Below are 12,704 nucleotides of genomic sequence, written 5' to 3'. Positions count from 1 at the left end.
GCTGTTACTGATATTCCCTGTGTGACCACAGAATTTCTCTAGGATTTGGTCCTGTCTGGCCACAGGTTTGGGTACGAGCTCCTCAGAGCTGCTGAGCAGGAGCTTTTCTCTTCCTCACAGGTGAATCGTGCCTCACCTTTCCCTTGTCCACTTTGGAAGGTGGAGGGGGGAGCGCTGTTGTGTAAATTCCCTAGGCTAGGGAAGGACTGGGGGGATGGATGGATGCTGGTTTTCCTTTTCGAGGTCACATCCTGCCCGCGAGACGTTCGTGGTTTATTTATTGGCTAGAGTGAATATTTTGTATACGGCGCGAGAGGAAGGCTTTTATTATAAATTTTTATGGGGGAAAAAAGGGGAGGGAAAAATAAAAGGTGTGGAAAAAAAAGGGAAAAATGCCTGAGTTGGCCACGGGGGGGCGACAACACCGCGGGGGTGTGGGCGTGGCCAAGAGATGAGTGACGTGAAGGGGGCGTGGCCAAGTAATGAATAACGGGGCGTGGTCAACAAATGACAAATTATAGTGGGCGTGGCCAATGAATGACATCGTGTTGTGGGCGTGGCCAATGAATGACATCATGTTGTGGGCGTGGCCAAAGGATGATTGGCATTGCATGGGGCGTGACCAGAGAATTACGGACATGGTGGGGGCGTGGCCAATTTTTGAGGGGTGAGATTTGGGGTGTGAGCAACCAATGAGGGGAGGGGTTGAGAGCCTGGGCGTGGCCGGGGGGCGTGGCTTGGATGTCACTTTTGGGATGGGGAATAGGCAGGAGTAAGGTCAGGGGGCGGGGCCAGTGAATGGGTGGGGCATGGGCGGGGTTGAGGGCGGGGTTTAATTGGGGAGGAGTAATTAGGGCGTGGCCAGGGACAAAGGGGCGGTGTGTGGTAATGAGAGGGTGGGGACATGGGCGTGGCCACGAGGCGGGGGCGGGGTCAGTGTTTTGTGGGTGGGGACATGGGCAGGGAAATCAGCATAATGGGCGTGGCCAGGAGGGCTCCAAGCCGGGATGTCGCGGCTCCCGGTGGCACCGGTGTCCCCGGGACAAGGGACGGGCTCTTCTCCGCTCCTTTTCCCCCCAAAAAAGCTCCGATCCCGCTTGCCCCACTAGGCGTGGCACAAACCCCGAGCAGGAGCCGCTCCCGGCTGTTGTCCCCAGGAATTTTGTGACACGGTGTAAATCAAAGCCCTCCGTGACTGAACCTGAGGATTCTGAGGAGCTGAGACCTTCCCAAGCCCTGCAAGGCCATAAATGAGTATTATTAATTATTATCAATGTGACACGGGGGCAGTGACACACCTGGGGAACAGCCACGGGTCGCCCTTTCTGTGCACCTTCAGATTATGTGCATTTTGTTTTGGTTTTTATAAATTTGAAGCCTTCCCCTGGCCCGGGTGTTCTGTTCACACCCAAAATCTCACGTTTCTCCCGGAGCAGAGGAACTCGGTGTGGCTTGGTGGGGCTCAGCCCAAAGCCACCCCCAGGGACCCCAAAGCCACGACAAGGACACACCTCACTCCTTGTCCCCTCAGCAGCATCCGAGTGCTACGGCCCTGCCCAAACCCCCCCACACACCTGGATCCACCTGGATTTAAAACCCCCACCCTGGATCCACCTGGATTTAAATCTTGCCACACATCTGTATCCCCCTGGATTCAAAGCCCCCGTGCAGCTGGATCCACATGGATTCAAAGCCCCCGCACAGCTGGATCCATGTGGATTTAAAGCCCCCCACACAGCTGGATCCATGTGGGTTCAAAGCCCCCCACACAGCTGGATCCATGTGGATTCAAAACCCCCTGCACACCTGGATCCACCTGGATTTAAAATCCCCATCCGGGATCCATGCGTGTTCAAAACCCCCACATATCTGGATCCTTCTGCATTTAAGATCCCCACCCTGGATCCACCTGGATTTTAATCCTGCCACACATCTGAATCTCCCTGGATTCAAAGCCCCACACACAGCTGGATCCACATGGATTCAAAGCCCCCCACACAGCTGGATCCATGTGGATTTAAAGCCCCCCACACAGCTGGATCCATGTGGGTTCAAAACCCCTTGCACACCTGGATCCACCTGGATTTAACCCTGGATTCACGTGGGTTCAAAGCACCCACATATCTGGATCCCTCTGCATTTAAAATCCCCACCCTGGGTCCGTGTGGGTTCAAAGCCCCTCACACAGCTGCTCTCCTGCCCATTCCCTTCTGCTCGGGCTGCACAACTGCTGCTCCCCTGCCCGTTCTATGCTCGGGCTGCACAGGTGCTGCTCCCCTGCCCGTTCCGTGCTCGGGCTGCACATCTGCTGCTCTCCTGCCTGTTCTATGCTCGGGTTGCACAGGTGCTGCTTTCCTGCCCGTTCTGTGCTCATGCTGCACAGGTGCTGCTCCGCTGCCAGTTCTATGCTCGGGCTGCACAGGTGCTGCTCTCCTGCCTGTTCTATGCTCGGGCTGCACAGGTGCTGCTCTCCTGCCTGTTCTATGCTCGGGCTGCACAGGTGCTGCTCTATTGCCCGTTCTGTGCTTGGGCTGCACATCTGCTGCTCCCCTGCCCGTTCCATGCTCAGGCTGCACAGGTGCTGCTCTCCTGCAGCAACCCGCGGCTCTGGGGCTCGGGAAAACCGCAGGGGCACAAATGCAAAGTGGGACTCGGGAACGGCGCTGCCCTTGCAGCGAGGGACAGAGCCAGGGCTCCGTTTCCTTGCGGTGGCTTTGGGGCGGGTGACAGCACCGGTGGCATTTTGCAAAGCGGATTGGCAGGGCAGTGACACCTGTGACACAGAATGTGCCACCTTGTCCCACAGCACTGCTCTGCCTGCTGGGGCATCACCAGTGCCCCAAAAGAGATGGGACACCGAGCAGCAGAGCGCTCCGAGAGCCCACCCAAGGCTGCCCTGCTCAGACCTCCTCAGTCCCGAAACCTCGGCACCTTCCTGCCCTCTGGTCAGGTTTTATTGTGCTCCGGGAGGAGTTCAGAGTTTAATTCAGCTGTCCTGGGGGCATGCGGGAGGGATGCAGAACCCCGAGCTGCTCTGCAGGAGCTGGTTGGAAAATCAGGTTTTAGGACACTCTGGGAGAGCTAAACAGGAGCTTTTGGTAGCCAGAGGGGGGAGGCTTTCCCTGCGAAAACATGAGATGGAGAAGAAAAGACAAAAGATCCTAAAACTGGAGTGGAGCTGCCTGGAAGAGATTGTTCAGAGCACAGATTTGGGCTGTGATGAAAATTTGAAGCCTGGAGGCTGAGATTGGCCTGAACACCTCCTTACCTCTCGTGTGAGCAGTGACAGTCCCTGCTCACTGGGGCTGGTTGTGCAGAGCTGTGCTGGACACGCTGGGAGTGCCCCTGCATCCTGCTCCTGGCAGGTTTGGAACGACGTGGGGGCTCTTTCCTAAGGAGGAGAGCATTTATGTGGCAGCCAGAGCGCTCCAAAATTCCCTCTCGCAGCTCTCAGGACCCTGAGGAGCACTGACAACAAGGACTGGCCGGACTGGTTTGCAGCTCCACAGAAATCTCATGGAAAAAGTTCTTGTGGGATTTGGACAAAGGTTTTCTTTCCCCTGGAAGCTCCAATTCTGCATTAGATACAAACAGACCCCTGTGCCCTGGGTGGCTTGGTGCTCCTGTTTGGGGACAGTGACGGTGTGTGGCTGCTCTGAGGGTCCTTGGGCACCTCCCTCCCATCCCCTGAGCCCCAGCGGGGCCTGGGGGTCTGTGACAGCCACCAGAGACCTCCTGGACACGCTGAGCTCTGTCTCAGCTGTTTGCAAACGTGGGGTTTGTGTTCTCAGGGCCCTGGAACTGACCCAGGAAAGGAAAGGAAAGGAAAGGAAAGGAAAGGAAAGGAAAGGAAAGGAAAGGAAAGGAAAGGAAAGGAAAGGAAAGGAAAGGAAAGGAAAGGAAAGGAAAGGAAAGGAAAGGAAAGGAAAGGAAAGGAAAGGAAAGGAAAGGAAAGGAAAGGAAAGGAAAGGAAAGGAAAGGAAAGGAAAGGAAAGGAAAGGAAAGGAAAGGAAAGGAAAGGAAAGGAAAGGAAAGGAAAGGAGAGGAAAGGAAAGGTGTGACTGCAGCAGACAGGCCAAGGGCACCATCAGGAGGAGTCTGGGGACACCTCCAGTCTGGCTTTAACAAGTAATTCTGACTCCATTTGGAGTGAGAATCAAAGAATTCCCTTTGTTTAGGCCCTGCTTTCCTCCAGCCGGGCTGAGCCGCTCTCGGGGCTGTGGCCGAGGCTGGGCAGACCTGCCCGGGCAGAGCTGCGGCGTGTCCGGGCACCGCTGTGCCCCTGGCACGGCTGAACATCCCCAGGGGCCGGCTGGCGTTACCTGTGCAGGTAGGCAGCTTTCCCCCAGCCGTGTGTGTGTCAGGGCGTGCTGCTGCCCACACCTGCAGCCTCTCCTGGCTCACAATTAACTCCTGGCTCATCAGGACTCACCCCCTGCGCCACCCAGCAGCGCAGAGCTGCCCTCCGGCGCGGCTGGCACGGGGAGGGATGAAGGGATTCTTTGTGTGTTTTCACCTCCAAAAACTCCCCAGAGAAGCTTGCTCCTGGGGGGAGTCTGCCTCTTTGCTGGCAGCCCTCGGAGGAAAACGCTCAGGCTGTGTTTTCTCAGCAGCAGATGCTTTAAAAACAAAGGCCGCTGCCAGGTTCTGCTGTTTTCTTTTCAGTGCACAGCCCGGTTTTGTTAAAAGGTTGAGGTTTGCGTGTTTGTTTTCTCATTTGGAAATAACCTCGGTGCCGTTCCCTTGCAGATGAACGAAGCCTTCCCCAGCTGAGCTCTCCCCGCGGCTCCTGAGCCAAGTGCAGCGCGTGGGGAGGCACCAAATGGTCCCTGTGAGCTGCCAGGACCTGCTGCCCTCCCTGCCCAGCCCTTCCCTGCCCGAGAGCCTGGCCAGCGCCCTGCAGCGCAGGATGCCACCGTCTCCTCTGCCAGGACACGGCGCTGACAGGACCTGCGGCCACCCTGAGGGCTGTGGGCACGTCCTGGTGGGCAGCACCGGCCACGCCGAGGCCGTCCCGCTGCCCGGTGCCAAGGGGGAGCCCCCCAAAGCCCAGCTCAGCGAGGCTCAGCTCCGGCTGCCTGACTTCTGCCTCTCCCAGGACTTCATCCCCACGCTGGAGGAGATGGAGGAGTTCCTCAGGGAGAAGGCAGAGCTCCCTAGGGATGAGGCAGGAGATGCTCACCCCGCAGGGTGGAAGGTGGAGAGCAAAGCCGAGCTGGGCTCTGGGGCACAGCCCATGCCCAGGGCGCACGGAGGAAGAGGAGGAGGAGGAGGAGGAGGAGGAGGAGGAGGAGGAGGACAGGTCCCAGCCGCTGTGGGGACAGCTGCTGGTGACCAGGTGCTGGCTGCTGGCAGCATCCCCATTGTCCTGCACCTCCAGCCTCTCCCCAGGGACAGCATCACCCCCCTGGCACATCCCGGGGGTGTCAGGCTGGCCCAGCTGCTGATCAGCCTGCAGAGCCCAAACCTGCCCCTCCTCCTCATCCCCAGCCCCCTGGCACCATCCTGGACCCAAAAGATGTCCAGATTGCCCCGCTGCCGGTGGCCATGGGTCTGGGGGAGGTGTGGGGGGCCGAGGCAGCCCCCCGGTGCCAGCAGGGCTCCCCATCCCCGCTCCGCACACACCGCTGCTCCCACCCGGGCTGTGGGAAGGTTTATTCCAGGAGCTCCCACCTGAAGGCTCATCTCCAACACCACAGCGGCGAGAAGCCCCACGGCTGTCCCCGAGGGCGGGGGGCTCCGGGGAGAATCCCCAGCCCCGGTAAAGCCAGGGACCTCAGAAATGGGGAAAGCTGGACAGGACAGACGCACATCCAACCAATATGGTTAATGCAACGTTCTCCCTTTATTCCAGAGAAGATGGCAGTTTATATACACTTCTATATAATTTACAGTTTACAAAGGCACTCTGATTGGCACACTAACATTGTTTATCTGTCTTAAGGGGTCAGGCCTTCCACACTGCAGCTCTACTCTAATTCACACTCCGATATCTCATTACTTTGTAATTACCTTAACATAATTTCTAACTGCGCCACAACTGAATTCTCACTGTGTCAAAGGCTCCCAGGCCCCACCAAGGCCACTTATCAGTCTGAGGGGCAGCTCAATTCTCACTCCAGACATAAATCATGCCCTCTGTCTCTCAGAAATTCTGCAACATCCCAGGGAGAGCCAACCTTCCCTCCCCGCTGCTGCTCAGGGCTGGATGTGGAATTCCAGGGAGGCATTCCCACCCAGGCTCCCGGTCCATGGCCTTTGGCCACTGCCAGCCTGAGCTCTTGTCCCAAAAAACCAATTTTTAATCAGCGCTGCCGGAAGGTTCCAGCGAGGGAAAACAAACAGAGGAAGTAGGTGGACAGCGTCCTTTGAGAGCAAGGGAAAGAAACTCACATCTCAGTGGGTGAATGAATTCCATTCCCAAACCCTCGGAAGGGTTGATCCCGGGAGCTGGGGGTGTCTCTGCCCGCTCTGGGGTGCCCAGGAGGCTGTGCCAGGGTCCCTGTGCCCCGAATCCAGCGCTGCCCTTCCTCCTGCAGGTTCTCCCGCTCGGATGAGCTCTCCCACCACAGGCGCTCCCACTCCGGGCTCAAGCCCCACCAGTGCCCAGCCTGTCAGAAGAAGTTTGCCTGCAGTGACCACTTGGCCAAGCACCTGAAGATCCACCGGGGTGAGCCCTGCAGCCCACAGACACTTCCAGCGGGGAGCAGGAGTTAATTCCCACTGCTCATCCCTGCCAGCCCAGCCCGAGCCAGGGAAACAGAGCAGAAACCGCTGCTGAGGAGGGGGAAATGACTCCTGGGCAGGCAGGAGACTTTGCTGTCCCTCTTTTCAAGGGTGATGATATTCCCAAGTTGTTGCTGGCCCTGCTCTTTGAAATACACGTGATGGAAATTAGTGTGGATTTGGGGGTGTGTAGGAAGGTCGGGGTCACACTGTAAAACAGGAATCAGGCGTTTGAAAATCCCAGAATCCCAGAATGGCTCGGGCTGGGAGGGACCTTAAAGCTCATCCCATGGGCAGGGATACCTCCCACCATCCCAGGGTGCTCCTTGGACACCTCAGAGATCCAGGGGCAGCCACAGATTGTCCATCCCAGCCCCTCACGCCCCCCACAGCCAGGAATCCCTTCCAAAATCCCATTTATCCCTTCTTTCTGGCAGTGGGAGCCATTCCCTGTGTGCTGTCCCTCCATCTCTGATGGAATGGGGATGGATGGGGGTCGGTGCTGTGCAGCACCTGAAGCGGACATTGACACTTTCAGTGTGGTTGTTTTGTCCCTAAATCTGCTTTTGTTGTGGTTTTTTTTTTGTGCTGGTGGTTTCCCACCTTGCTGGCCCTGGACACCGTGGTGTCCTCTGGGTGCTTGGCAAGGTGAGAGGGACGAGAGATGGATTTTGTGGAGCCTCAAAGCCACCAGGAGAACAGCAAGCAGCACCAGCAAAGCCCTTCCCACCGCAGAAGGACATTTCCAAGGAGAGACACGGAGGTGTGAGGAGCCTGGAGGAGCTGGCAGCTCCTGCAGGGCAGCAGAGCAGCTCCCAGGCTGCTGATGTCCTCCTCCTGTTTGCCCTCTGGTTAATGAAAGTCCAGCTCCTGGCTGCGGCACCAACTCCCTGAGCTTCTGCAAACACCTGGGAGGGAAGGAGGTGCTTGTGCAAACACAGAGCAGCGTCAGGAGCTGCAGCAGGGCCCGGTGCCCTTCCCATGTAGCTGTGCCAGCCCGTCTCAGGCTGGCTTTTTGTGCCAACCCGTCCCAGGCTGGCTTTCCGTGCCAGCCCGTCCCAGGCTGGCTTTCCGTGCCAGCCCGTCCCAGGCTGGCTTTCCGTGCCTGCAGGCTCCCAGCCGGGCTGTGCTCGTGCCCTCCCGCTGGTGCCCCGATGCCCTGGCAGGGCACAGCTCCACGTGCTGCTGCAGGATGGGACCTGAGTCGTGCCCAAAACGCGTCAAGGAGGTCAGATCAGCTCTGAGCTGCCCTGTGGAGGGCAGGTTGGGACCTCGGAGGTTGGAGAGGTTTGGGCAGAAGAGGTTGGAGAGGTTGGGACAGCACATGAAGTTTCTGGTATTTAATGTTTGTACCATCCCACTGAGGGCAGAGCCCCACACGCTGCCCTGCAGGACAGAGCTGCGGCAGGGCAGCAGAACATGTTAGAGATAAACAGAATAAACAACCTTGAAACAGCACAGACCAATTATGGCTTCTGCTTTGGCAGCGGGGCTGACAGACAGAGACTTTCTACAATCTCAGAATCATCAATAGCACAGATTCTGACAGGTAATTGCCCCTCCTTTGCTCCACTGAGGATGGTGCTCCACGGAAATATTCCCACTGGGAGCTGGGAGCGGCAGCAGTGGTGGAGATGGGGCTGCTCCCGCTGCCGGGAGGGACAGGGGTGTCACCCGGAGGGACAGGGGTGTCACGGGGCATCACCTGGACCTTGAGGGGGGCTGAAAGGGAGTGGGGCCCTGTGCTGGCCACAGATTCCCTGCGGGAGGAGGGGAATGGCAGGAAGGGGATGGGATGGGAAAGGGTGGGAATGGAATGGCAGGAGTGGGAATGGGAGAACCAGGAATGGCCGGAGTGGGAATGGCAGGAGGGGAATGGAATGGCGTGACTAGGAATGGAAAGAGTGGGAATGGCAGGACCAGGAATGGCAGGAGGGGAATGGGAAGGAGTGGGAATAGGAGGAAAGGGAATGGGATGGCAGGAGTGGGAATGGGAGAACCGGGAACAGCAGGAGGGGAATGGGAAGGAGTAGGGATGGAAGAAGTGGGAGTGGGAATAGGAAGAAGTGGGAATGGCAAGAAGGGAACGGCAGGAGTGGGATAGCAGGAGTTGGGATGGCAGGAAGGGAATGGCAGGAGGAGGATGGCAGGAGTTGGGATGGCAGGAGGGGATGGCAGGAGTTGGTATAGCAGAGCAGGATCGCAGAAGGGAATGGCAGGAGTTGGGATGGCAGCAGAGGCTGCACCCAGGGCTGCCAGGTTGCTAAGCAGAGCTTCTGAAGAACTCCACGCAGGCAGCCGGAGCTGGAGCAGGGCAGGACGTGGGAGAGCACAAAGAGGAGCTCAGGCGCTGTTGCTAAATTTGCAGCTGGGGCTGTGGGGAAAGCAGGAGCAGCAGAGCCCACCCTGCCTCCCTCCCTCCCCGGCAGCACGAGTGACAGCAGTGACATCCCCGGGCTGCCCACATGGAGCTCGTGCTGGCTGCTCATCCTGCAGGATGAGCCAAGGGCCACTGCCAACCCTGCTTTAAAGCCCCTTTGAAAATACAGCCCTAAGATGGATCACAGCATTAGGGGGTTCTTTCTGCTTTTTAAATTATTAAATTTTTTTTCCCCCCTAATAAAGTCAGAACTGGATTTTTATTAATGATTCTTCCTTACAGGTTTCATTTGTATTATGAGGAAATGCAGTTCTTGGAGGAGTTTCTGCTGCTCGCGGAAATTTGCCATCTGTCAGAGCTGGGGCAGTTCTCCTCTGCTCATTGGGCAGTTCTCTTTATCTTCCCTCCAGGAGATCTCTTCTTTCATGAGATTCATCATTAATTATGAATTATCTTCTGTCCATGAGCCATTAATTATTAGTTATCTCCTGTTCATGGCCAGTGAGTGTCCCTGCATGGCTGAGAAAATTCCATCATCCCATGGGGAGATGCTCCACCCAGGGGAGGAGCCAAGAATTCCTACTTGGATATAATCTGGGATTTTGGGATACCAGAACAGCCTTTGCCCACGGCATTCCCAGAGGAGCCCAGGCCCATCTCCCCCAGCCCTGGAGCTCCAGAGGAAAACTCCCCCTTGTGCAGGGGTTTGTTTTTTGGGTTTGACTGACTCTGTCAATGGTTTGTTTTCTGGGGTTTTTGTTTGTGCTATTGCACTGGTATTTTTAATTTTCCCAGTGAAGAACTGTTATTCCTTTTCCTATTCCTTTTGTTCTGACGCTGGCAGTGGTTTGTTTTTTGGGTTTTTGTTTGTACTATTGCATTTGTATTTTTAATTTTCCCAATAAAGAACTTTTATTTCCTTTTCCTGTTCTGACTATGGTAGTGGTTTGTTTTTTGGGTTTGACTGATTCTGGCAGGGGTTTGGTTTTTGGGTTTTTCAGTACTATTGCATTTGTATTTTTAATTTTCCCAAAAAAGAACTGTTATTCCTATTCCTTTTGTTCCAACTCTGGCAGTGGTTTGTTTTTTGGTTTTTTTTTGTTGGTTTTTTTTGTGCTATTGCATTTATATTTTTAATTTTCCCAGTAAAGAACTGCTATTCCTATTCCCATATCTTTACCTAAGAACCCCTTAATTTCAAAACCACAATAATCAGGTGGGAGGGGGTTTGCATTTCCCATTTCAGGGAAGGTTCCTGCCTCCCCCAGCACACCCCTGGCTGTTTGCACCCAGAGCCAGCTCCCCGTGCTGGGATCAGCTGCTGCACCACGTCCTGGCTTTCCCTGAGCTCCCATTCCTCCTCTCCAGCCCCGTGATGGCCAAGCCAGAGCCCTGCAGGGAGGGTTGGGATAAATTTTGGAATTCTCTGAGCTCCCCTGCCTGGGCTGTTCTGTGTTTTCCTACAGCTGGGGGCTCTGTATCCCATCAGGATTCTGCCCCTTGCCTCGGAAATCGCAAAATCCATTTTCCAAGTGCTGCCGCCTGATTAACATTCACCAGAAATCCCCAATTAAACATGTTTATTTTCCCTTTTCTGCTGCCTCTTCCCCGTTCAAATGGGAGCTGTTTACATGGGAGCTGCTTTCCTAAAATCTCTTTGCACATGAGCTCTTTTCCTCTTTATTCCTCCCAAACCCTGCCTCGCTCTCTGCTTGATTTTTATTCCATCCCTTTGTCTGTCCTATATTTTTTCCCTGGGCTGATGCTGTCTAAGATAGGAACAAGCCCACGTTGAATTGCAAACACCCGGCAGTGGGAGCAGAACAAAATGGGAGTTGCACGAAGTAGGAAATTTCTTATCCCCCTAAAATAAAAATAGGTTGATTGTCACTGGAGCCACCCCCGTGGATGCAGCTTTAGGAGCTTTGGGGTTGATTTTTGGGTGCTGCCCCTCTCTGTGCTGCTTTTTCTTGGGGGGTTCAGCTCCTGCATTTTTCCCCCGAGTGCCAAAATTTTGGCGGATTTTGCTGGTGGGGAGTGGAGGCAAAGGCAGGGGAGGATGTGGAGTGGTGGAGCTCTGCCCTTTGCGTTCCCAAAGGAGATTTTTCCATCCCCACTGGAGGAACCAGCTGGATTTGGGAGCCAGCTGTGCACAGCCAGGTGCTGGAGCTGTCCCAAAAATAAAAAAAAAATGGGATTGAGCTGGGCTGGAGATGCTGGCAAAGCTCCCACCTGTGACTCGACAGGAAGAGCCTGGGAGGGTTTTGCTCGATTTCCCTTTTTGTTCTGGGGTTTGGTGGGGAAAAGGAGCTCAGGGTGAAGAGGGGGGGCAGAAAAGAGGGGAAAACCTGGAGGGGTGTCAGGTCAGTTGGGGGGAGGAGGGGCCCCCAGATGTTCCTGGCTCGGGCATTCCCCTGGGAAAAGCAGCTCTGATAAAGTGCAAACACTGCCTGATGCTTTCCACAGGAAAAAGAAAAAGGGAAATGTCCAGGCTTTTACATCAGAGGGCTTTAATTATTTTGAAAGCTGAGAAAACTTATTCTGGAGGACTTTTTGTTTCTTTTCCTCCTTTCATTCTCCTGACTACCTGATCCCTTTCAGTTTTGGTGTTTTGTTTTGTGTTTTTTGGTGTTGGTTTTTTTTTGTTTGGTTGGTTGGTTTTTTTTGGTTGGGTTTTTTTTGTATTTTGGGGTTGTTTTTTTTAAGTGAAGTTGGGAAAAACACGAAGAACTCTATTAAATACGCTGCATTTTAAAAGAGAATGAGGCTCTGTAAATGAACTTCTGTAAATGAATTTTTGGTTGGTTTTGGTTGGTTTTTTTATGGTTTGGTTTTTTGTGTTTGGTTTTTTTTTGGTTTTTTTTTAAGTGAAGTTGGGAAAAACACAAAGAACTCTTAAATCTGCTCCATTTTAAAAGAGAATGAGGCTCTGTAAATGAACTTCTGTAAATGAATTTTTTTTTTTTTTTTTTTGGTTTTTTTTTAAGTGGAGATGGGAAAAACACAAAAAACTCTCTTAACTCTGCTGCATTTTAAAGAAAATAAGCTTCTGTAAATGAATAACTAATGGTCAGCCTGGCTGAAAACTTCCTCTCTCCCTGTGACAATGTGCTCGGGGAAACCCCTGTCCTTCCTCAAACCCAAAACCATTCCAGGGCAGTGCAGGAGCAGCTGAAAGGAGCTGGAGCCTTGGGAAGGCTGAGCTGGAGCAGAGACTGGACAGAGCTAAAGAATAAAGCAGGGATTTATTAAGAGGCCTCAATGGATCCACCTTGGGCAGCACAACCCAAAATGGTCACAAAATGCACAAAAGGTCACAGGGTGTGTCACTTTTATCAGTTCTGCTCCATTGGCACCTTGGAGTTCATTGTCCAATTCCAGCTTTAACCCAGGCAGTCCCATCCTTGTTTTTCTCTCTCCAGCCCACGTTGTTTGTGCTCTTGGGCCTGAGATTTGGATAATTTGAAGTTTGGATCATAGAGAGGGCTGAGATCTGGATCACTTGTCCTTGGTCCCCAGCTGGAGCGGGAATTGTTTTGTCTCCCTGCTCTGTGAAGCGAGCTCACCATCCCATAACACAAATCTCAGAACTGCACAC

General features: G+C 54.3%; 1 pseudogene; it reads left to right on the top strand.

Annotated features, from left to right (window-relative positions):
* Positions 1–3,921: 3,921 nt before the first annotated feature.
* Positions 3,922–8,337, top strand: LOC115498601 (Krueppel-like factor 15; annotated as a pseudogene).
* The last annotated feature ends 4,367 nt before the right edge of the window (positions 8,338–12,704 follow it).

The sequence above is a fragment of the Taeniopygia guttata genome, chromosome 26 (assembly GCF_048771995.1).
Source record: "Taeniopygia guttata chromosome 26, bTaeGut7.mat, whole genome shotgun sequence".
Classification (NCBI taxonomy): Eukaryota; Metazoa; Chordata; class Aves; order Passeriformes; family Estrildidae; genus Taeniopygia; species Taeniopygia guttata.
Note: the sequence above shows the minus strand (reverse complement) of the source record. Positions and strands in the feature narration are given on the sequence as shown.